Source organism: Acanthaster planci, unplaced genomic scaffold (assembly GCF_054643075.1).
Source record: "Acanthaster planci isolate LZ-2023a unplaced genomic scaffold, COTS_SCS Contig20, whole genome shotgun sequence".
NCBI lineage: Eukaryota > Metazoa > Echinodermata > Asteroidea > Valvatida > Acanthasteridae > Acanthaster > Acanthaster planci.
The window spans coordinates 99121-122568 of NW_028257644.1; the positions used below are offsets into that span (position 1 = coordinate 99121).

General features: G+C 40.7%; 1 protein-coding gene across 4 annotated transcripts in view; it reads left to right on the top strand.

The window, feature by feature from the left end:
- The first annotated feature begins 1640 nt into the window (after positions 1 to 1640).
- The window catches only part of LOC147795473 (cilia- and flagella-associated protein 65-like), a 52241-nt gene continuing 30433 nt past the window's right edge, over positions 1641 to 23448 (top strand). Inside the window, exon 1 of one of the 4 annotated variants that reach the window (XR_015423866.1) lies at positions 1641 to 1854. The gene's annotated coding sequence lies outside the window, so the exon portion shown is untranslated. The remainder of the gene's footprint in view (positions 1855 to 23448) is intronic. The other 3 variants (XR_015423867.1, XM_087131847.1, XR_015423865.1) reach the window with 3 other exon arrangements.

Here is a 23448-nt window from a genome sequence, read left to right on the forward strand (position 1 = left end):
GTACAAGCTACTGGATTGTTACACATAATACTTTGTGATCCCACAGGATTTTTTTACAATAAGACAGGCCATAACCAGGAGGGATCACAGAAATATTTTTATAAATCCCGAATTTCCCGAGTTTCCAGTTCTGGGTATTTCTTTCACAAAAAGCCCCAAATTGCGGGCCTATTTTGGATAGAGGCAGGCGGCTACATTCAGAAATGAGCGCTTAGTTTTACTACTATTTTGGGAGTATCTTCGTTGAAAGGCGAATAAAAAAAATCGTGGCTAACCCCCATGAAAATGAAACGAAAAGTGTTCTTCTGGCCATAATCTTGAATTTCCAGTAAAAAACAACAACAACAACAAAAACAAAAAACGGAGGCCAACCTCTTCACGAGAGTCAACAGGCGGCGCGATTTCAGTTTGATTTTGCTCTGTTTTCTATGGGCACGTATTTGGTGTAGTGCAACTGTAAGCCCCCCCCCCCTTACGCAAAACGCGTCCCAGCAATGCATAATCTTGAACAAAATAGAGGGCGCCCTTTCGTTCATCGCTCTTGGAAAGGTCTTGGGGGGTGCACCACTACAAATGAATTCCCATAGACAGCAATGATAAATCCCCACACTTCGCAATTATTAAAAATACAACTCTCACAGGTGTCCAGGCTTCACAGAAATACGATGATCGACATGTCCCCTTTCATTTTCCTTTCAATTTTCGGGGGCTTGACCAATGAATTTTGAGAAATTTTCACCAAAGGCAGACCACCCCTAGAATGAAGAAAATTTCCTGCCCAGAAAAGTAGCCATTTTGAAAAACCATCGCCCTCTGCAAAACGGCAAAATAGTGCCATTTTTGGACCTGACTGCATCCAAATTGCTCTGAATTTGAAGGGGTTCAGTGCCATATTTCTCCAATTCCCCAATTTCATGGCTCTCAGGACTCTCTAATATAGAGTATTTTTTCAGTGTATAACTTTTAGTAATGAGCTCGGTGGACATATTTAGGGCCTTCTTGCGAGGGTGCACCCTTGGGAAACCTGTATGCTTTTTCTTTCCCGTATCACATGTTCACTACAGCCCATAACGGGATCCCAATACGACGCTTTTAGCGTTTGAAAACGGGGTGGTCCACTTTTGGAGCATGACAGTAATTTTGCCAGTGGGAATTTGAAGTTTTTAGTTGTCCACTTTTGACGCGCGACGAAGAGTTGTTAAAGTAAAATCCAAATTTCTCCTAGCGGAAATTGCGTTTTTTTAAAAATGCTATAGGCAAAGTAAAAAATCCCGAACAGAATATGAGAAAATGAGGTTGTCCACTTTTGACGCTCTGTAATGCATGACAACGGTCCAATCATATCACATGGTTTCATGAACCAATCAGAGGGCATGAACGTGGATTTTTCTGCGTTCATTCAGAACTGAATCTAATTTCCACAAGGTGTATCCGCAAACCCCCTACTGCACTGAATCTGCTTTGCTCTGAAGAAAGAAGGTACTCAGTCACCGAAAGGTCGGCAATTAGCCTACGTATGAGCACTGGTTTTATATTATATTCTTGTCAATAATCCAATCAGAGTGCGTTTTGTTTTCTGGGCCAATAGCGAAAAATGTGGTGGTACGGGGGGGGGAAATCGCTACCGGTACCCGGGACAGGAAACCAGTTTAATCATACCCTAGCAACACTGCCCAAACAAGATGTCCGTCGCCGGCGCCTTTTAATGCAGACGTGACATGTGTGCGTGTGGACCGTTGACGGTGATAATTTGTAAGCTGTGGGCTTAGGTGAGATGAAACCTTGACTTTGAGAATTCAATGTGGACGAAACCAGTAAAACTGAAAGAAAAAATCTGTCTGGATCAAACTGAAGGTAGGCCTAACTTCTGAAAAAAATTACCTGCTCTACATTGTCTGCTCCAGCATGTCCAGTGAAATTTAGGCCCGAGTCTGCAAACCGTTCTAGGCCTATCCAATTTTGGGTCAGCTTGTACATGTCGTCCCTGATCAACTCGGTTTGGAGTCAACTCAGACCCGCCGGCAAACCAACTTGGGGTCCAGACAACTCGACTGTTTGCCAACCCCACTTCGGACAGCTCAACTGTTGAGACTACTTGACCGTTGAGACAACTCGACCGTTTGTCAAGTCGTCCGTTAGGACAAATTGACTTTGACACAGAAACAGCTCGACCAGTGAGAACTCTACACGTAATACAGTTGTTTTCCCAGTTCCAGATTGCAAAAATTATTCAGTCAGATTGCAGCTACAAAAAATTCTCAAATTCCAGTGAAATATGACCTGTCACCATCCACCTTGTGTGCTAGAGATGCTACTAAATGAATTTCAAATTTTAAACTTTTGATTCGGATATACAGGATCGACGAAAGTGGCAACACTTTTCGGAAAGTAACCACGCGGGCGGCAAATCCATTTTCAGCCAGAACCATTGTAAAAAGTTTATTTTCTAATGAAAAATTTCTTAATTTAGAGAAAATCAGTTCGAAAATAAGAATTCTAATGAATATTTTAAAAAGTGAATCTTGAGTAAACTTTTTCACCTGCACAGCGCGAGCCATCAACGATACTACCTCGTGCCGCACAGTTGGCAAACTCATTATGTCATGTAAATTTCTGCAATGTCCGTAAAGTAAGATGAGTTCACAACGTACATATTGCATGCACGCACTTAATGCGTGATCCAAAACTAGGAAACAAAATGGTTTTCGGCCAGTTTTAATAAAATTCAACTCTGAAAGTCATTTTGAGTAAACAGACATTAGATGCAAAGGCTTATTATTGTTGAGTATAAGAAAGTATTTGGGATCACTCGTAGTGAATGACATATCACCCTGCAACTCTTTGTCAATTTTTGTCCACTACCATGATTTTTAACAAACTGTTCACAAATGTCGAAGTGCGAATCAGAAGTCTGGCCAAAATTTCTTTTCTAGAAATTTTCCGAGAACAAGTTTTGTTCAACAAAAAGCTAACATTCACCTTTTAACCAGAATCTGAAAATGTAGAACTGAAGGACAACACAAAGGAGGTAGGTTATTTTTCAAGCAATCCAAAACTATGTATATGTACATGGCAGGGTCAGCGAGGGTGCAAGATCCGTTGATCGTGCAAAGATTGGCTTACTGCGGCAACCATTTTTATAATAACTCAGAAATTAGGCCTGTCTATCTACTACGTGAAATTCCATCCCATTATTAAGGCATTATTCACACCATGGCCTCAGCAGATGATTGGGCTGAGCGGACAGTGTCCCAACCGATGACTTGTCTCAACGGTCGATTTGTCCAAAGTCGAGTTGGCGAACCCTCGAATTGTCCAGACCCCATGTGGCAGAACATCATTATTATTATTGTTTATTTGACCATCACAAGGACAGACAAAGCAAAATTGAACAAAAAGTGTACAAAAAACTACAAAACACACTTGTAAGTAAATATAAGCAGTAGCAGGGACCGGAGAAGAAAATCGGAATATATACATGTAACAAGACAAATAACAGTTATGTGGGTCAGGGACTGAAAAAGTAGAATAAACTACTATTACCCGTGGGTATGCAGCCCCGCACATAATGTTCATAAGACAAATTATACAGAACATCTTCTAACTCCTCAATGCTAATGCTGAATTTTCCAAGATTTGTTCAGTGTCCACTATTTGAATACCAGAGGTATTATGTATATAGCTACTGGAGACTATTAGGGGATCGTATACCTATACAACCCTTATCCTTGGTACCTATACAATCCTTTTTAAAACCTTCAAAACCTGTTTCAGCTACTTTATTCCATTTCAGCTGTTTCATTGCCAGATTCTTATGGGGCAAGCATGGGCAAACTGATACTTAACCAAACTGGAACTCTGTAAGCTTTTTTACTTGTGTAACGGCAGGTTCCTCAAAATATGGATCATTAGACAATGTTCAACTTTGAGGGTTCATTTTTTCTGAAGTGAACAGCAGTGAATTAATTCCTAATGTCTGATGAAATGAGGGAAGTCATGGCTGATATCTGGAACAATGATGACAGTGCCTACATGTATCTCTTAACTTAATCGGAGTTGATTAATTAAAGTCTCGGACGTCAGCATTGTTGATGGATGTGACAACCTGTTGAAATCCTAGCCAAATAAAAGTTACTGGGAAGGAATAATTCCTGCAGTTATTTTACACAGATTTATATGTGGTGAAAGATGATAATATTTACACATATTAAAACCATAATCATGAAATCCTATACTCGTACTTGTACTCGGACGTCCAAGTACTCGTACTCGAACTACAGTTCTTGTACTCGAGCTGCAAAATACTTGGAACTCGACATCCAAAAATTGTACTCGAGCATCAAAGTACTCGCACTCGATAAAAAAAATCCTTTAAGTTAACTTACCACAGCCATTAAAATAAGGTACAAAAATATCGACTCCAATGACCCGATATTCGATACGGTTCTGACAAAGTGAAGGCCGAACGTGGGACCATTAACATATACGACCCATTCGCCGTCTGTGCGCGTACTTAACCAGTCACGTACGCAAATTATATTGTGGTACTCCAGAATGGTCCCGTGATTTACTTGGGCATTGGCAGTCTGGTTCCTGGAGTCAAAAATTCTAACAACGCACCCAGCATACAGAAAATCACAGGCATGTGAACAATTGAGTCTGGAAAATAGACTTCGCCGCGCCATGCACATTGTGTCAACTGCTGCAACGCAGTGTAGTGACTGTGACATTGCTAGCCAGATCACTTGTTCTTGTAGCCATGTCATCTGTATTTGGTCTTTCTTTTACACAGTGGCCGGTCTTAGCGTCTCTAAATTAAGATAAAACTACTTTAAAACTAATTAGAAGTACTTGTACTTGTACTCGGAATTAGAAGTACTTGTACTCGTACTCGGAAGTGCAAGTACTTGTACTCGGAAACCAGTACTTATACTTGGCTGGCAAAGTACTCGCTCTGTCTTTGTACTCGGCAGTCAAAGTTCTCGGCAGTACTTGATACTCGGAAAAAAGTACTCGACTACAACACTGGCCGTTTGACCTTTGACATCAACCCAGATAGTGCGCCCTCTTTTTCATTCGATATTCATGAGCCCCTCCACGGAATTGTGATGCTCCATGATTTTTCTCTTCATACCAAGGTCTCTTAAAAGAAAATCTATCATACTGAATGCTGGACACAAAAAAATGACGTCCAAGACATAAAATACGATTAATGATGAAAATTTTATGCTCAGAGTTGTTAATTTTAATTTAATTTTTAGCGGGGATATCTCCAAAATAAGTGGTAAAATGAACATAGCTCATGGAATTTTCAAGCACTACATGTGACATCGTTTTTGGCATTCTTAAACGTCGTGTATTTTCTGTCAAAATTCTCGAATGTCATGAAAAATCTGTCAAATATGACGTTCCCAACAAACACATTATATGTACATCTTTGATGCAGCCAGACTTGAAGATTATTTTCTGTGGGTGAAAGGTATAAAACCTGGCAGATACATGTATGCCGATATTCGCCTCGACTAGAAGTACCCCTTCAACAGTTGAACAGAGCCAGGTGATCCCCAGTACTCAATCGGTGGCCATCTTGTTTGGTGCAAAAAGTCCAACATACATGTACAACTGTATGCAGCTCACCTATTTTTTACCGCCACAACGGCCAAGATAAACGCCTGTTGATTATGATGACCAAACCCTGTTACGGCATAAACCCGCTGTATAAATACGGTACTAGAAACAAAACCTCTAAAAATATAACGGGCCGTCAAATATGCTACCAAATAGAGCAACCTACCATGAACATACTCGATCACATAAATTTAGCCGTTTACAGATTCATCGAATCTCAAGCCACCATCGAGTCTAACATTCCGTCTAATACCATAAACGCCTACAAAGCCAGTTGCGACATTGATGATTTGAACAAGATGGAATACGTAGTTTAAACCACCTTACACAGCCAAGCACTGAATGTATGTTAAAATAGACCCCTATGCCTCTCTATTTGATCATCGAAAAAGGCCCATTGACGAGACAGATATCGAGAAATTTATGAATAAGAGATGTGATGCGCAATCTTTTATTTGTCCAAAAGACGTACATGTATACTACGGTACTCACAGTTCACTGTCGTGCAGTGCCAGTGTTAGGTATAAAGTATCGGCGACTATGTTGAAAATTAGAAATGACGGTCTTGTTTTAGATAAATCTGTGGTACAAGCATTTAGTGGATTTGGTTGTTCTGAATCTGAATCCGAAAATGAATTTTAGATCTGAAGCTCTGACAAAAAAATGAGATTTTTTTAAAAACCTTATATACATTCTTGTAAAATTAGAGATGAAAAACCAAGTGTGAAAAAAACAGTTCAAGAACTACTTCCAAAAAGATTAACAGACAGAAATTTTGATTGTCACTTTTGCAAAAACATAAAAGCGTGCAGTAACGTAATAGATGCTCGCGATTGTGATAACTGTCTTAACACAAGGTGTATTTATTCATGCCAGGACTGCAGGCATTGCACACATTTCGCCAGATGTACCATTTTTTTGAATGTGAATCTTGTCAGGAATGCGATGGTTGTTTTGATTATCGAGATTGTGAAAGTTAATTATGCCAAATGACCCCATGCCTGAAATAGAAAACGAATTGGACATTAAGTTGAGAAAAATAGGCTTGATGATTGACCGAACCATACAATACATAAGCTTATCTCAAGAAGCCGAAATTAGAGCCAAAATGGAATCGGGAGAAGAATTCAAACCTGAAACCGAAGAATCTGAAGAAGATGAAAAATTTGATGAAAACGAAGGAATAGTTTTTCGATCTAGCTCGACAGGAGGGCAAATTCCAGATTTTGTCGAATATGCATTGGTCCTCGAGGACGAAAGTAGAAATTTTAGACGCCAAGAATTTCAAAGCATGGTTAAACAGCCCTCATTTAACCACCTTAAGTAAATGGACTATTAATAAAAATCATGTCTAACCAAACCTTCAAATATGAGCCTTTACCCATGGGCGAAGAAAACTTAATCTATCTTATACAGTAAAAAGATAATCGATGACTCGCGGTGTCGTGTTGCTGGTAGCGACGTTTCAGCTGCTAGTGCTGCTAGCCTTCATCAGGCAACTGAAGTCTGGATGCTGCAGGGTCTGCTATATACCGCCGGACCGCGTCCTCCGCGTGTCCCCCGCCGTGTATTGCGGACGCAGTGCAGGTGACCTCAGCGGGCGTCGCACGCTCCACTTCATGGGCGTGAAGGGGCGTGTCCTCGGTATGGCTCCGTTGCGCTCCGGTGCTCCGGTGGTTGTGTTGGCGGATGGTGGGGAGCCAGAAACCGGGGATGTCGATGCCGCTGTCTCTGTTGATGTTGTGTCTATTCAGGCGGATGTGGATGGCCTCCTTGACGCGTCTTGTGTACCAACTCGTGCGCCCTAAGGATCCCATCCCACCCAGAAGACGCGGAGGAGTGGTCTACAAGATACCATGCGGTGACTGTGGCAAGGTATACATCGGCGAAACTGGCAGACCAATCGGCGAGAGAATCAAGGAGCACCAACGCAACGTGAGACTCTCCCGTGTGGAGTCGTCAGCGGTAGCCGAGCACACCTGGGGAGCTGGTCACCACCCCGATTGGGACAGCGTGCAGTGCATGGACCAAGACCAGCATTGGTACACAAGACGCGTCAAGGAGGCCATCCACATCCGCCTGAATAGACACAACATCAACAGAGACAGCGGCATCGACATCCCCGGTTTCTGGCTCCCCACCATCCGCCAACACAACCACCGGAGCAACGGAGCCATACCGAGGACACGCCCCTTCACGCCCATGAAGTGGAGCGTGCGACGCCCGCTGAGGTCATCTGTACTGCGTCCGCAATACACGGCGGGGGACACACGGAGGACGCGGTCCGGCGGTATATAGCAGACCCTGCAGCATCCAGACTTCAGTTGCCTGATGAAGGCTAGCAGCACTAGCAGCCGAAACATCACTACCAGCAACACGACACCGCGATTATCTTTTTACTGTATTTGTCATCCATCGCGGTGATTATGTTTATCTCTTCTATTAATCTATCTTTTTAGCCAAATGAGACCCTGTGTGAATAACAAAGAAGAAAAAGAAGAAGAAGAACCCACATGCCCACACGACACCAAAATAATCAGAGATTATAAACTCATATGCCGGCATTGCGGATTAATATTTTGTCAAATTTAGTCAGACGAAGTACATGTAGAAAACGTGGGTGGTAAATATAACCAATGTTTCGTTTATAAAAACATAAGCAAAAGTTGAGTAAAGTTTTAAAAGAATTAAACGTTTGAAGCATGTTCAAGCGGGCACCATAGAATACAAGTTAAACCAAATTTTAGTGGGTAAGATCTCTAGAGGCAAACCGCTGAAGGCCTTAATCGCTGTCTTATACCAAAATGTAACCGTGGAAGCTGAATCAACAGTTAAAGACTTATTTCAAGTCTCGGATAAGCACTGGGACATCGCCCTCAATAAATTTAAACTTGTCGAAGAAGACTTTTAAAAACCTGTTTATACTAAAATGGAGACTCACACTTTTTATTTGACCAAAAATCCACAGACGTTTAAATTGAAAGACGAGACCAACAATACTAAAGGTGACAAAGTTGTCAAAGTAAAGAATATTCAGTTTGAAGCTGGGTATTTTAATGTGACTAACGTTACTAAAATTGAGTGGGACACAGGCTTGGACGGTAGATCCTCCAATAGAAGAAGTGAAATGAGGGCAAGACACAATACAAAGGATTAAAAATGAGTTTTTGGAGGCGATTGAACAAGGTACACTAGACGCAGAAATTGAAGAACAAAACCAAAGAATAAAAAATATAAATCAACACATAAAGGATTTATCGGTGCAAATTGATCAAGAAAGTTACGTGCCAACAAAACAAGCTTTACACCGGCGGTTGACTGAATTACATCAATCAATAAATGATGAACTGGAAGGTAGACGATTAGCTTTAAAAGAAGCTGAAAAATAATACGAACGTCCTCTACCGAAGTACCAAACAACGAACCCAGAAGGTTGAGAAACGCTGAATTAGACAAGAGGCTTTATCTCACGGGATTAAGAGGACCCGTACTTGATACACTTCATCTTCAAGGCTCATTTCAATCGCTACCCAAGGGCGAAAGAGGAACCATCGTCCTATTTCCAGGTTATTACGGCATAGACTGGTTTGACTTTTTGTTAAATTTGATCCCGGGTGTATCTTTCAAAGTTCTCACAGAGTCTAAAAGGGTGACATTGGCCATCACGGATCCTAACCTCAAGTTGAGGCCAAATAGACAGGTCTCTAATTTGTTAAACTTACCCAAAATCAAACTTTTACCCAACGTCATTTACGAAGATACATACATGTATGATTTAAACCCCTTGAAATTTGCGTTCATTCATTGGGAACACTTAAATACCCATGACAAGTTTTATAACGGACAGTCTTCGGACTTGTTGGACGTGATACCTACTGGGCTGTGTAACTCGACTATCGCTTGTGACAGTAAGACGTCTAAAACGTTAATTTACAGAAACGTCGGCGAGTTGACCTTTTCTTTAAAAGACAAGCGAGGGTAGCTAGTTGACAACAGAGGCGCTGGAATTTAATCGAGTTAGACGTTTTTTAAAATGCGTATATAACAAAAAGATGACAGTAAACGTCAAGCCAAACATATATCCAGATTTGACTAAGCACCTAGAATTAAACTCTGCCGAACAAGCAGAAAGGAGAGTCTACGGGCTCAGAAAGATCGAAGAAATCAAATCTCAAATCCAAAGAGAATGTGACACGCGCGAAACTAGCAACAAAAAGATTAAACGGTTTTTAACAGCAATCGGTTACGTAGAGTACGGCGTAGAAGCGATAGGTGCAACTTCTGCAGCTGTAGGAATTCCCGTACTTTTGGGCAGCGTGTCGGCACCCGTGGGACCAGTGATGGAAGGTGGCATTGCTATCGGTGCGTTTGGTGCCTAGGCTTTGCTAAAGTATGCCAGTCACAGGCTGTCCCACAAAACTAAAATGCACGATCAAATCGAATGCTGGCAGACTCCAAGCTAAACACCATCGAAGAATATGTTTCTCACGCGATTGAAGATGATGACATTTTACAAGAGGAATTTGTACTAATTTTGTCTGAGCTGAAAAAGTTTAACGAGATGAAAGAAAAAATTAGGTCAAGTACGTCTATTAAACTACAAGCAAGTAAATCGATGAGCAAAGAAGAATTCAAGTAAACGAAAGAGCAGAAACACTCGCTAACGAACGGGCAGCCATTTTAAAAAAAGATTTTATGAAAAAACTTGGCGAGTAAGTTTTACCAAATCGGTTAAATACGAAGACTCGCCTCCATAATACCGAGACGTGAAACCTACAGCACCTCCTTTTTAAAAGCCCCTTTGTTTAAAAGATGGGAATCAATTTTAGTAACCTGTTTATTTTAGTAAACAAAGACAATTCATTTGGGCTAAGTTTACCGACATTACTAGGGCTTACAAAATGCCAAAAGTCACCCAGCAAGAAGTCGTAGATCGTTGGGCCACAGATCCGATTTCATTTTATCAAAACCAAGTCAATTTTGCGGTGTATTGTGCAACGACTGCGTGTGGAATCGATTTTTGGGCAAATCGTTGATCCCAGTACATATCTGCCTTAATGAATTTCCACTTGTATTATGCGGTAAGAAAGATATTTGCCGAGTGTAATTTTCCATTGCCTACTGCAATATATTCTATCCTACGATAACAATGGTTTAATAACATTTGCCGCGAGTTTGACGTGGATCCAAACATGAATTTTAGACAAACCCGCGATCCTTATACAAACGGCCTCGGCACCGCTTACTGTTACGACATTCAAGTTTTTCTGATACCGGTGTAAAAAAATGGCTACCCGTTCCAGGGAAAACTAAGACCTAAAAAAAACTTATAATAAATATGGTCGCGAAGGCAAGGTAATGGATCTCTATTGGCAACCTTTGGGTTCGGGTCTAACGATTAAATATAAAATTGACTGGATTTTACAAGATGATAAAGTAAAATCTGCGTGGCAAGACTTTATTCCACTTAAAAGGACAAAGATCACAGACGTTGGAATTTCAAAGGTAAACGAGTCTATTAGGGCTTACGTATACACGTTACTGGGTGCGCAAGCTCAGACCATGACCAGCGTTTTAGCCCCCGGAACCAGATTAGACGCGCAAAGACAATTCGTTACCATTGTGGAATCTTTAATCAATTTAGAGCCCGACTAAGAACAATCGATAAACCAATTTCAAGATTCGCTACAATATGCAAAAATGCCTTTAAACTTCGTAGTCGCACCAGGTTTGTACTTGGTGCCCTCAGACATGGATTTACGCATCGGCACGTTTGAAGGATACAACAACAATTTACAAATTGCCACCAAAGGCATCCAGACTGGTTATGTTCCGACTTTAAATTCTGGTGGAGTTTCAAATAGCAATTTTAACGACGGAGTGGAAGAACCAACAATTTTACCAGAAACTTTACCCGCTCAACCAAGGAGAAAAAAACCGTTAGACTTCCACAACGAAGAAAAACTGTCTTTAACCTTAGGAGCCATTGCCGTGGGTGGTCTCGGTTTCATTGTGTATAAAATGTTTATGTAAGTTGTATAAAGTAAAGTTGTTCTAAAGTGTTAAGTTAAGTTGTATAATGTAAAGTTGTATAAAGTGTTAAGCTAAGTCGTGTAGCAAAACTTAAGGCATTAAAAAAAAATCTTCCCAAATATGAGAAGGGGTTTAAATTTTTTTTTTTTTGCCCTACTTACAGTGACTTACTGTACCCTCTGCACATAAGTCAAAATCAAAACACCTGTGCCCACAAACAAAGTCCACACGTGCTCGGCGACCCGTCCGACTGCTTTACTCGCCACGTTGAAAATCCAACTCAAAACATTACTGATGATTCTGGGCAAAGCTCCCAGCGCTTTCAAACCCACTTTCTTAAACACGTTTGCTAAGTTCCACAGTTGCCTTTTAACCCAATCGGTAACACCTCCCTTACTTGGGGCTTTTGGTTCAGGCGTAGGTTCAGGCATGGGACTAAGCGTGCCAGCAGCTCTGACGCTAGCTATGATACTACTTACAATCGTACTCACGGCCAAAGAAAAAAACGTTAAAATGCTTACGATCGTTACACCCTGTTCCTTAAACAAAGTTTGAGTCTTCTCGCGTAAATCAAATCACTGTCCATCACTGCTGTAATTATTTCCTTAATTCGATTGATTTGGCCCCAAAGTTGATCCGTGTTCCTATTAAGAACTTCTAACCTACCCCGTCTTTCCACTTGTAAATCGTCTAACTGCCGTTGAAGTTCCGTACGTTTTCCTTCAGATGCCGCTTCTTCTAATTCGTTTTTTACTTGTTCAATCTTGGCGTCCAATTGGTCAAACTTGCCCTGGTTTAAAATTAATTCCCCTTGACCGTCTGTAAAGATTTATCTAAAGTAACGAGTTCCCTGTAATTTAATCCGCCTGTATCTTGAGTAAGATCTTCTACGATGTCACTGACTTGATCTGATGCCTGTGGGAGTTCCTGGTTCTTGAGGTTTTCAGGTTGAAGCTGTGCGAGTATATGGATTATCTCTTGTGCCTGCTGTTTCGTTTTACCAGAAACGTAGTTGCGTAAGCCTAGGACATTGTAAAATTGGTGTTTGTTTTTTGCCTAATTGTATTTAGGCTACGAAATACGCTACTATTATTTTCTCGGGCTAAGAGAACTTTTTTGCCTTCAAACTTGACGTACAGGTGGTCTTTGCTATCTAGATTTGAATCCCTAATTGACGCTTCGTACCGAGTTTCTCTTTGAACCACGTCATAAAAATCGTACATTTTGTCTTTGACTAGCTCAATTCTTAAATCTGGTAAACCTATTGTTTGGCCTTCTATAAAACTTGTTTCTTCTTGCGTTGTATCAAAGGTATCGTCCCATGTCACGTCGTCTTCTCCTTCTAGGGGTATATCTTCAGTTTCGTTAATCGGGTCAAAATTGACTGGTTCAAATCCGCCTTCTGCCATTTTACTTCAACTTTAAAATAAACGATTTTACTTTAACTACTGGGCAAACTTGCAGGTAATACACCTTGTGCCTCGAGCCACCCCTGTGTGGCCAACACACCACTCATTTTAGCAATGTCTTTGATACTCAACTGATCCAAATCTGGGGTTTAATTTTTAACAGCCTTTTACCGAGCATGGCGTATCCCATGGAAATTGCAGAAACTACAGCACCGTGGTAGACCGTATTAGCAATTCCATTTATGTTGATGTTTGTGTCACTCATTCTTAATATATACGGTTTTTAAATTTACCTTACTCCATGTCTAAAATTTCTTGCGCAGGTGCTTTTGTTGCCAGCTTTGGTTCTGGTGTTTGGGTAACTTTTGGTTCGGCATGTATTCTTTGCCTTCTTTTCAAGTAAAACGCAAGTAAAATTCGCCTGGCGATTAACCCACCCAAGATCAAGTACTGGTTATTGATGCATGCCGCGTAAATTTTATTCTCAGGTTTTATTTCGGAGGCTTCACTCATTGCCATTTTAGCTGGCTGTTGTTTCATCTTTTTGTTATGCTCGGGTTAATTTTTTACCCTGCTCTACGCGTTTCGGATTTTTAACTTTAGTTGTCTGTACTGGAGTCTTTGCTGGACTGCTCGTTTGTTGTTCTTCTGTCTCCATCTTTTATTATAAAAGGACTTTTGTTAAACTCCAGATGCTTAGCCGTAATTAACGTTGCTACCGGTGGTGATAGGTACACACCGTACTTGTAACAAAGTTCGTTTAAAAAATGTCCCATGGTTTGACTCATGATCGGGTCATCGTTTAAGTCCTTAGTTAGCGCCTCTTCAGATTTAAAGTCCATGTTGAAGCCCAAGAGTTCGACCGGAGTACCTATTCCTAGTAAACACGTGTACAAACTGCAAATTGAGTGACCTAAGGTTTTAACGATTTCTTTGCCAAATTTGACCTCGTACAAATTAAACAATTTTTCCTGTTTTGCCAGATTCAAAGATTCAATGTCTTTAATGGTGAATTCCTTGCCGAGGTATTTCTTACTTTTGCCCGAGGCTACGATTGAGCAGAGACGATCTTTGATGTTGGCCTTCGATTCTGTGGTTTCATTTTTTGTCTCGTTAATAATGGATTTGATGTCCATTATAATATATACGTTTTTAAAATACACGTTTTAAATAAATTGAACGTAAATTTCAATCAAAGGTACTCATAGGTGTAATAAGTCAAATTAGCTGCGATAATTACATGTAGTTGAATAACAAGTTGAATATACTCTAACGTAGCTTATATTTTATTTGTTATATTATAACAAAATAAAACAACAAATTATAGCTACAGTAGTTTATTCTAGTTCAGCAGGTAGCTTATTGAAGTATATAATTCAGCGGAGGCTCTGTGTTTAAAATCAACTTGCTAAAGTGTACATCAGGTTAATGTTTTTTAATCGTTTCCCATTCGCAATCAGGCACTACCTCATTTTCATGTAAACATTGATCAAAGCTATTTCGATCCTTACAATGAAACAAAGCAGTCCACGCCATGTTTTCTCTGTAGTCTTTGAGCACCAAATCATACTTTTGCGTTAACAACCAGCATGAATGGTTAACGTGTCTGCCAAAATTCATTACAACTGCCTCAAAAATAAATTTATACTCTATTTCTAATAGGTCTAGGATCCACTGGGTTTTACCACTGCCTGTTTTACCAATGACCAAGGTGCAGTGAGGTCTCATGTACATTTGGTTAATCTTTAAATTAAACTAGACTTAATAAACCAAGCTCTTAAAATTCCCGTCTTCTACCGTTAACTGTGCATCCATTACCAAAAAGACGTACATCGTCAAAGGTCTCGCCATTTCTGCCTGTCTTTCCATTTGTATCGATATATCACCGCCACCGCCGAGCGGCCTACCCGATCTGTGCGCAGAATTGTCGTCTGAACTCCTGAAATCCAGCCAGAGCCCGTACTTATCTTTTAAATAGTCAGCCATGTCTACTCCAGTCAAGTTCAAGTTTTTTACAACCACACAAGTCGATTCAGTTTCCGAGTCACCAAAGTGCTTCTTAATTTCGGTCCAATGTTGATATTCAAATAGCCCCTGTGAATACAGCTGATTTGGTTTGCCTTCGACCATGACTACCGTTTTAGTTATGTGTGGGTTGTAAAATCTTTGAGGGTTTTTTACCGCCGGATCTTTGAACAGAATCAAAATGCCTTTTAGACTTTTAATCGTCTGATCTATACTAATGTTCCACAAAGTGTCCAACTTGTTTACCGCTTGTTTCTTCCAAGAGTGTATCAAATAAGTAATACAGGAGCCCTTGTGCTTACTCCTCATAGTTTGAGCGAGGTCTCCATTAGTTACGACTTCGTATTCTAAAGTTATATCCAAAATTGCATATTCTGCGGCCGTGTCAAACGAGTTAACTAATTTGTTGTGGTCATTAAAAGTCAACTGGTACGTCAGAGGCTCTTTAAAACCCGACGGATAAAAAGGCCGTGATCCGTCAATATAGGTGCATCTAACAGAATCGCATATCTGTTGCCAAAAGCGTCAGCTATAGCTTTGTCTTTGCTGTTGTTGGCCGAGTCTGATGCATCACCTGCACCTAAACGTAACTTTGCCACATTTTCTCGTTCTAAGCCAAAGTACACCATATTTTTAGTCTGCGACAGAGATAGCTAATTGTCCTTAAAATTATGAAACACGTCTGCGTCTCCGTAACTGACAATTTTGTTTCCCTGTAAGCTGACGTTGATTTCTGAAATCAGGTTTGTTGCCACGTTATTATACACGGTTCGATTATCGTCTGATGCTCGGTCTGGGTCCAACTTGAAAGCCAGTTTTGTGGTGCCGGGTATGATTACGTCGTCTACGCCTAAAGCTGGAAATTTTACGGTCAACGTTTGGTGTGCTGCGGTGGTGCCCGGGTTATCTTTTGCCTTTAATCGTGCGAGGCACTTTTAGCCTGCGACTCGGGTTTAGTTTTTTAGTGTACTGTTGCGACATTTTCTTAATATATACGATTTTTAATTTTTAAATCTTAGGGAAACCTTAAACAGGAAAGAAAACGCGATTAACGATATACATGTAGCCACTGCAAAGAGCATTTCTTCGTTATTTCGCTTACGAAACGTTTCGGCTTGAATTTCTTGTTTCATTCTTTCAAAATAAAGTGAACTTAACTGTACCGCTAAATCAAAGCCGTCCCACCTAGAATCCATACAAACTCGTGAATTTTCTGATCTTCAGAAGGTACGTAGAAATCAGATAACTTTGGCTCTGGAGGCAATGGGGGCAACTGTTTACCTGTCGATTCACTGTAAGCTCGCAAGGCTTCATCCACGTTTACAAATGTGTGTTAACTAATACGCTCTTGTTTCATGTGTTCGTTTAGAAAGTCTAGCACGTGTGCACAATTTTGTTTCCAAGCTTGTTTTGCTTGAGCCATTTGTTCTAACGCTAGATCATGACGTTTACGTTCTACAGCGACATCATTAACTTTTGGAATAAGACTAAACAAATAATTACTGCCAGAGAAAGCTAACCAGTATATTGTAGCTGATCCTATCATCGATAAAATAGCTTTCATTTTATTTTAAAGTAAGTTTATTTTAAAAAGCTTTAACTTTCAAAAATGGAAAGAAAGGAAGAAAAGGAAGGAAAGGAAGAAACTTTTAAAAAACTGTTTTACGGCTCTCAAGGCTATTGGAAAGGAGAAAGCGCCGTAGATCATTTACACGAAAAGATCAGTGCAGACAAGTCAAGTGTTAAAAACTGGCTAAAAAAACAGGTTATTTGGCAAATTTACTTACCTGCTCCTACGTACGTGTCCAGATCTACGTTGCAAACCGAGTTTGTCAAACCAAACGAAGCACATCAATTAGATATTTTATACTTGCCTTGGGATTGAGTAAACCGTAAAACTTTTAAATACACTTTAACGATCGTAGACGTGGGTTCGCGGTACAAAGAAGCAGAACCTTTGACCAGTAAAACCACCGATCAAGTGTTAGAAGCCATGAAGTAAATTTATGAAAGATCACCTCTGACTTGGCCCAAGGTTATAATGGTAGACTCAGGGTTGGAATTTAAAGGCGAGTTTAAAAGACGTTTGTTAAGGAAGGCGTATCGTTACAAATGGGTGAACCGGGCGTTCATGGGTCTCAGGGAATCATAGAACGGTTTAATTGAACGCCAAGCGTTTATTAGGCCATCAATACGCACAAGAAATGTTGAACGTGGGTGAGCGAAACGTGGAATGAGTACAGCATTTGCCTCAAGTAATAAAATCGTTAAACGAAGAAAAAATGTGTTTAATTGGCAAAGAGCCCGCAGAAGCTGTCAAATTAGACCGAATGAAACAAACGCCTGCAGCACCCCCAAGAGCGAGCGAAAACTTCTTCCAGACTTGGTTGTGCTGTATCTGTATTACCCAGGTGAGCAGGAGGGTGGTTCAGTTAAAAGGGCAACAGATCCCGTTTGGAGCATGGACGTTTATCAGGTAGAGAAGCGCACCAGTCATTTTAAACGGGTGAAAGGTAAGCGCATGAAAACGGGTCCCACTTTGCACTATCTGTTAAACGGGCCAAATAGGAGTTTTGTCAAAGAGGAACCTCAAGTCATACCCGAGGATACCGAATTACCGCCCGAGTCTTAACTGCGCAAAAACTAAATTAAGGGCTTTTTCTTTATCTTTGAAATCAGAGTTGTACTCCCAGTGATAGATGAATGAATCGTGTTATTCTTTTGACTTAGGTTGTAACGCTTGCTTGGCGCGCTCCAGGTCAGTTGCCTTAAATCTGCGAATTAACGACTGACAGTGCCCGTAAGCTAACATATCTGTACTGTTTGATAATACATAGCGCTTTGTGTCTAGCGGCGAAAGACTCAGCTTATTTTGCATGATGGTGTATACTGGTACTTGATGTTTATCTGATCTGAATAACTGCTGTCTATTAAGATGTAGCACCCGTTCAATTAGGCAGCTTTTATACATGGCATGTGATAAATGTTTCTCGGTTATGACTTTAATGACGCCTTTTGCCTTCTTTAAATTTTGATCTTCCGTTAAAATCAAATACATTTTAGGCCTAATGCAAACGACTTCTGAAATAACCTTACCCCAAATTCGTCAATTACCAATTACTTTTTTTTTTAGGATTGTAAGGTTAATGGTCGGTTTGGTAATTGCTAAAGTCGAATAAGCTGCTCTTTTTACTCAAGTAGCCGTTTAGATCGCCAGTTTGAATCTGGACTAACAGAGAATCAGTGTCTGTGTGCAACAGGCGAACTTTTGAACCAAATTTGGATTTTAATTTGTTGTAGTAAAAATCGTACATTAAGGTCTTAGACAAGTCTAGTACGCTCACTCCGCCGTAAATGGGCTTGTTCAGCTTGGTCTTTACTATACACATTTCCACGAATGAGAGGTCCCACTCTTTAAAAGGCGTAGTGGATTTGTAGTTCGGTTTAAGGGTCAATTTTTTGTACTTGGTGGCATCTTGTACATCTCTTAATAAATGACCATTGATTCAGGATCTTACCTGGTCTGGTACCTGGTCTTGCCAAAAACTAAATTGTTCATCAATTTAAAGAAGTCTTTTTCAAAGTCAGATTTGGCCAATTTACGAAGCTCGGTGTTTTTATCGATGTAACTCTTCATCCAAGGCGCCTCTTTAAACGACGTTACACGGTGTACCTCTTTTTAAATAACTGGAGACCGAGTAACAGGTGCTTCTGCAACGTACGATAGTGAACCACGTACATGTATTTATGTTTTGTGCCTGAAGTCACTACCAGTTTATCTACAGAAGTTAGTTGCTCACCGTTGTCGATTAATTTTTGTTGGTAGCTTGAAAACCATTCATTGGGAACTACTAAGTTTTCAGGTGCCAGTCGTTGTGCAGTGAATGAATGTCTTGCAGATATTCCAAAGTGACTTCAAACATGTACCCCACGAGTCTTTAGGCGAAAGTTTAAGAATGTTTTTAAGGGTGAACTTGCCTTCAACCCACCGAAACTCACCCACTGGTAACGATTGTGACATGGCCCAGCTGTACAAATTGTTGGCGTCTAAACACATAATATGTGACTCTGGCTGATTTGGATCGTAGTCTGGCGTAACACTAGGCACCCTCACTCGAGATGCCGCCTCTTTTAGCCCTTTCAAAGAACAGGTGCTTATCAATGTCTGTCAATAGTTCCAATTTTACGCCCGAGTGCTTTAACAGAGTGTCCCACGATAGGCCCGGTGATGTGTAATAGTTAGCCAGGTCAAGGCCATACTTCTTTTTACAGACTGCGAAAGTTTTCAAGTACACCTGCTCATAGGTCCACGTATAGGTCATGATGGTCGCCTAGGTTTTTACAATCAAAAGTGTGCCATACTGTTTGTGCACAGGTTTGTTATTTCTCGGTCACAGTGGACTGCTTCAGGGAACTATAAAACACATTTCTAGGCAGTAGGCTCGTCTCTTGGAATCGGTCAAAGAAGTCGATATATTCTTAAGGGTAAATGCCTTTTTCTAAAAGCATACCCGTGTTTTCTGGAAATCTGTCCCGAAGTAAGTTAAAATCATCGGGTGAACAATTTTTAACTAATCGATCTAGCGAAGCCGCCATGAAATGAAACAAGTCTAGGAACCTAAGTTGGCCAAATGAAAACGAAATGTAATTCTCGGTATTTTTAGCAGTTAATTTAGTTTCCTTGCCCTTAAACTCGCAAGCGCCCTGCATGATTATATGCGCGTCGTATTTTTCCAAATTGTGTAAAATCACTGGAATGGGTGTTTGATAGGGCACGACTCTTAGTTTTAGATTGCACAGAGCGTGTGTGGGGCCTCGGTACTTTCCCGTCACGTGACAGTGATCCCTGACCTTACGGAATCTATTAATTGGCTTTGTGCACGTCGTACAGAGCAGCTCTCTGAAACCATTGGATTCATTGACTGAACTAAAGGCAGCTTTTTCGTCCTTTGTTTTTGGCTCGTATGGAATTGGGCACTGGCACTGAGATTCTTCAGTTTTGCCAATAAGCTTTTCACAAATCCAACAGCAATTACAATTTTCGTAAATTTTTTGTAACTCGCGCGACCAGGTTAGGGGCTTTGGATTTTCAAATATTTCGTTGATCTTATCTACTTCCCCGGAAAGAGACCAGACAAAATCGCTGCCGCGTCTTGACTTCTGTACATCTTTTGGCTCATGCATTTACCGTCGCGTCTCACTACTGCATATGAATAGCCGTAGGGCTTATGGATCTGAGTTTTGACCGTGTTTGTCAAAGTAGGTGGAAGGTGCTCTAAAACCGACTCAAATCAGCGTATATGACAAAAGGGGCATCTTGTTTGTCCTTGTAATTTCAAATTGTAAAATGTGTTTGCCTTTTTGTCGAGTCTAACCCTTGGCAATCTTTGTGTTTGTTTAACTTTTCATCTGTTTGGAAGTGCAACATGCAGTTAAAGCATTTCTTACCATCGTGTTTATTAACGTCTCCCGTCAACCGAGAAAATTTTTTAATCCAACAGTAGTGACTCTTTTTCCCTTGGGTAAAATGAAGTATTGATTGGTTCCCCTATGCGCTTAGTCTTGTAAAGTACGTAAACGCTGTTTTTTTTGTCGTAACCAAATACGCTGATTGCTAATTTATTTTGTGATTCGATATGAGGGATTTTGAAATGGGTGTTGGAAAGCTTATGTTTGTGAAATTTGGCCATCTGCTTCTGTGTAAGTTGAGGTGCGCTCGTTATGTTTTCTAGATTTCAAAATGACTTTCATTTGGCTTTTGACGTAGTCTGAATATAATTTTAAAGCTGCTCTCAGTGCCCATCGGATGCACTGCTGGTCGTTATTTTGAACGTTTATGATTGCTTCCTTAAGTGCTAATTTCTCAGGTAGTGGAATATACATGGCACCCACCGGATTATACCTCACCACATTAATGTAAAGGCGTCAACTTTATCGAAGACCCATCCTGATCCGCATTGCATGTGAGCCTCCACGTCCTCAATTTGTTTCTGTCTCTGTTCCGCGAATGCTGCCACTAGGTCCTTTTTACTTAGGACCACTGTATTTTGACTCGGGAAGGTAAATGTGCCAAGGTCGGTTTGGTCGGGGTTTTCCAATCTAAACTGCACTTTTAGGGACGTTTGTAGTTTATAAGAGCCGATTTCTCTCAATTCGTCTAATGCTTTCCTCTCGATAAAAGTTTTATGAAAATCAAAAAAATGCAGGAGATCGTATTCAAAGAAGCTGGGTATTAGTTCCCAATTGCCATAGTTACCCTGAAAGCGCCTCACGTTTCTAATGTTAACTTCTGCAATTTCTTCGGGTTGGGTGTAAACTTTAATCGCTTTAATAAGATCTTGCTTTAGGACTCTGCCCTTGTGTGTGAATGGGATGCCCTTGTGTGTTCTTGAACCGTTTTCAAGAGCTGGCGATATGACTGGCGCGGGAGGTATCTGATTTGCCTTTGGTTTGTTCAGATGGCTTGAACGAGTTCGGGCGTAGTGTGAAATTTACGCTGTGGTGCTGGTAATGAAATGTTATACTGCTTGACCAAATCTGCTAAAAAGGCCATCTTAAATCAGTTGAAAGTCGATAATAGTAGCCTGTGTTTTGGGTTGCTTATGTCTCTATTTATATATAGGTTTTTAAACTTTTTTTTTTTTAAAAGCTCTGGTGTTCATCATTAGTAATTTTTATAGATCCCCAAAATAAATCTCATTTTTCTTCGAAGCTTCTGTGCAGAGAGTATTTTCCGGGGAGTAGGAGTCACAAGTTCGGCCGGGCAAGTCGAGGCTTGTTTTGGGTTAGGGAATTCCCCTTTTTTGTTAGAGTCAGGAGTTGTTTACCAAGGTCAAACTTGTTTGTGGACCGGTGAAGTGGAAGCACCGGGGTCAAAGGTCAAGGTGGGTGAAGTGGGAAACCCTGGCGCTGGGGTTTGTGGGTGTTGGAGCATGGAAGCAGAGTGGAAAAAGGGGGCTAGCTCAAATTGTCTTCTACATACTACTGGCGGACGTCAGACCCATAGTTTTCTAGGTAGGCCTAAGTTCCATGATTGACATACGTGTAGGCCTACGGCCGCCAGTAATTTTTCCTTTCACTTCAGTAATCAGAAAACAAAAACCTGACCTGATAAAAATACCTGATAAAAATGGTGTTGTATACAGTTGCTAGAACTTACATTTAGCAAGGCTCTCCCCAAGTACAAACTTGCGTATCGGGCCCAATACACAATTACTTCTGCCCGATATGCAAAAAACGGGCTGATACCCATCCCCGATATGCACAATATAATTATGACAGTATGGCTCAGAATTTTCTTACATAATGCAGATTGCATGTCCGGAAAATCTAGATGAAAAAAGTGTAATCCTGCATTTTTCCACGTACTGTACATGCATTGTGCACAACGCGTCGGTGGCCACACTGTACTGTACACCGTACATGTACTGGACATGCATTGTGCACCACGCATCGGCAGCCACACTGTACTGCACACTGTACATGTACATCAGCACCGAACGTTCCTCGTGGCCGGTGTTGCATGAAATCTGAACTTCCGTCATGGGCGTCGTACATGCACCCATGCGCAGGCGTGCTTTCTCTGTGCCGTGTGCTCAATACGCTACTGGGGCTGCATTTACAAAGGTTACAGTTTTATACTACACCATTCGCAGAACTTAAAACATCGATCCCACACAAGTTTTTTTTTTTTCATGGCGGCAGCCGTAGCCCTGTATAAAAGTATTAATGGCATCTATGACGGGGACAATATTTCTCGTTGCCATATCACCATATCTCAATCAAAGATAAGCTCTTTTTGAAGCCAATAACTTCAGCAGTCCACGCTGAGGGAAACCCAAATGAAGCAGCCACCTGCAGTGGGTATTCTTTCTTGCCGATATAGAAGAAAAGCCTTGTTGTTTATTTTATATCAAGACAAAATCATTTTATATTTTTATGACATTTGTTTATTCCTTATATGCTAATATTTTTGCCTTACAAACTGAATGGAGCTCATGGTTTCAGGTCTGATCAGGAAAACAAAAAGGTTGATACATGTATTAAAATTAAAACTGAATAAACAGGTGTTCATATCGTTAATTAAACAGCCACTACATGTTCTTGCATTTCTGAAACTTGGAAATGACTCCTTTGTGCCTACAGGCCTAATTAGTGGTCCAGAAATGGAAACTGGTCATTTGTTGAAATACTAATAGGCCTATCCAAAATTTAAAAAATATATTGAATTTGTTATGTTTTCCGGAGAAAAGGTACTTGAAAAACCCAGGAAATGCTCTAAAATGCAGCTGAGAGCATCTAAAGTCCAAAATTGTCGGGGCCCTTGGGCGGGGTCTGAACCCCACGCCATGGA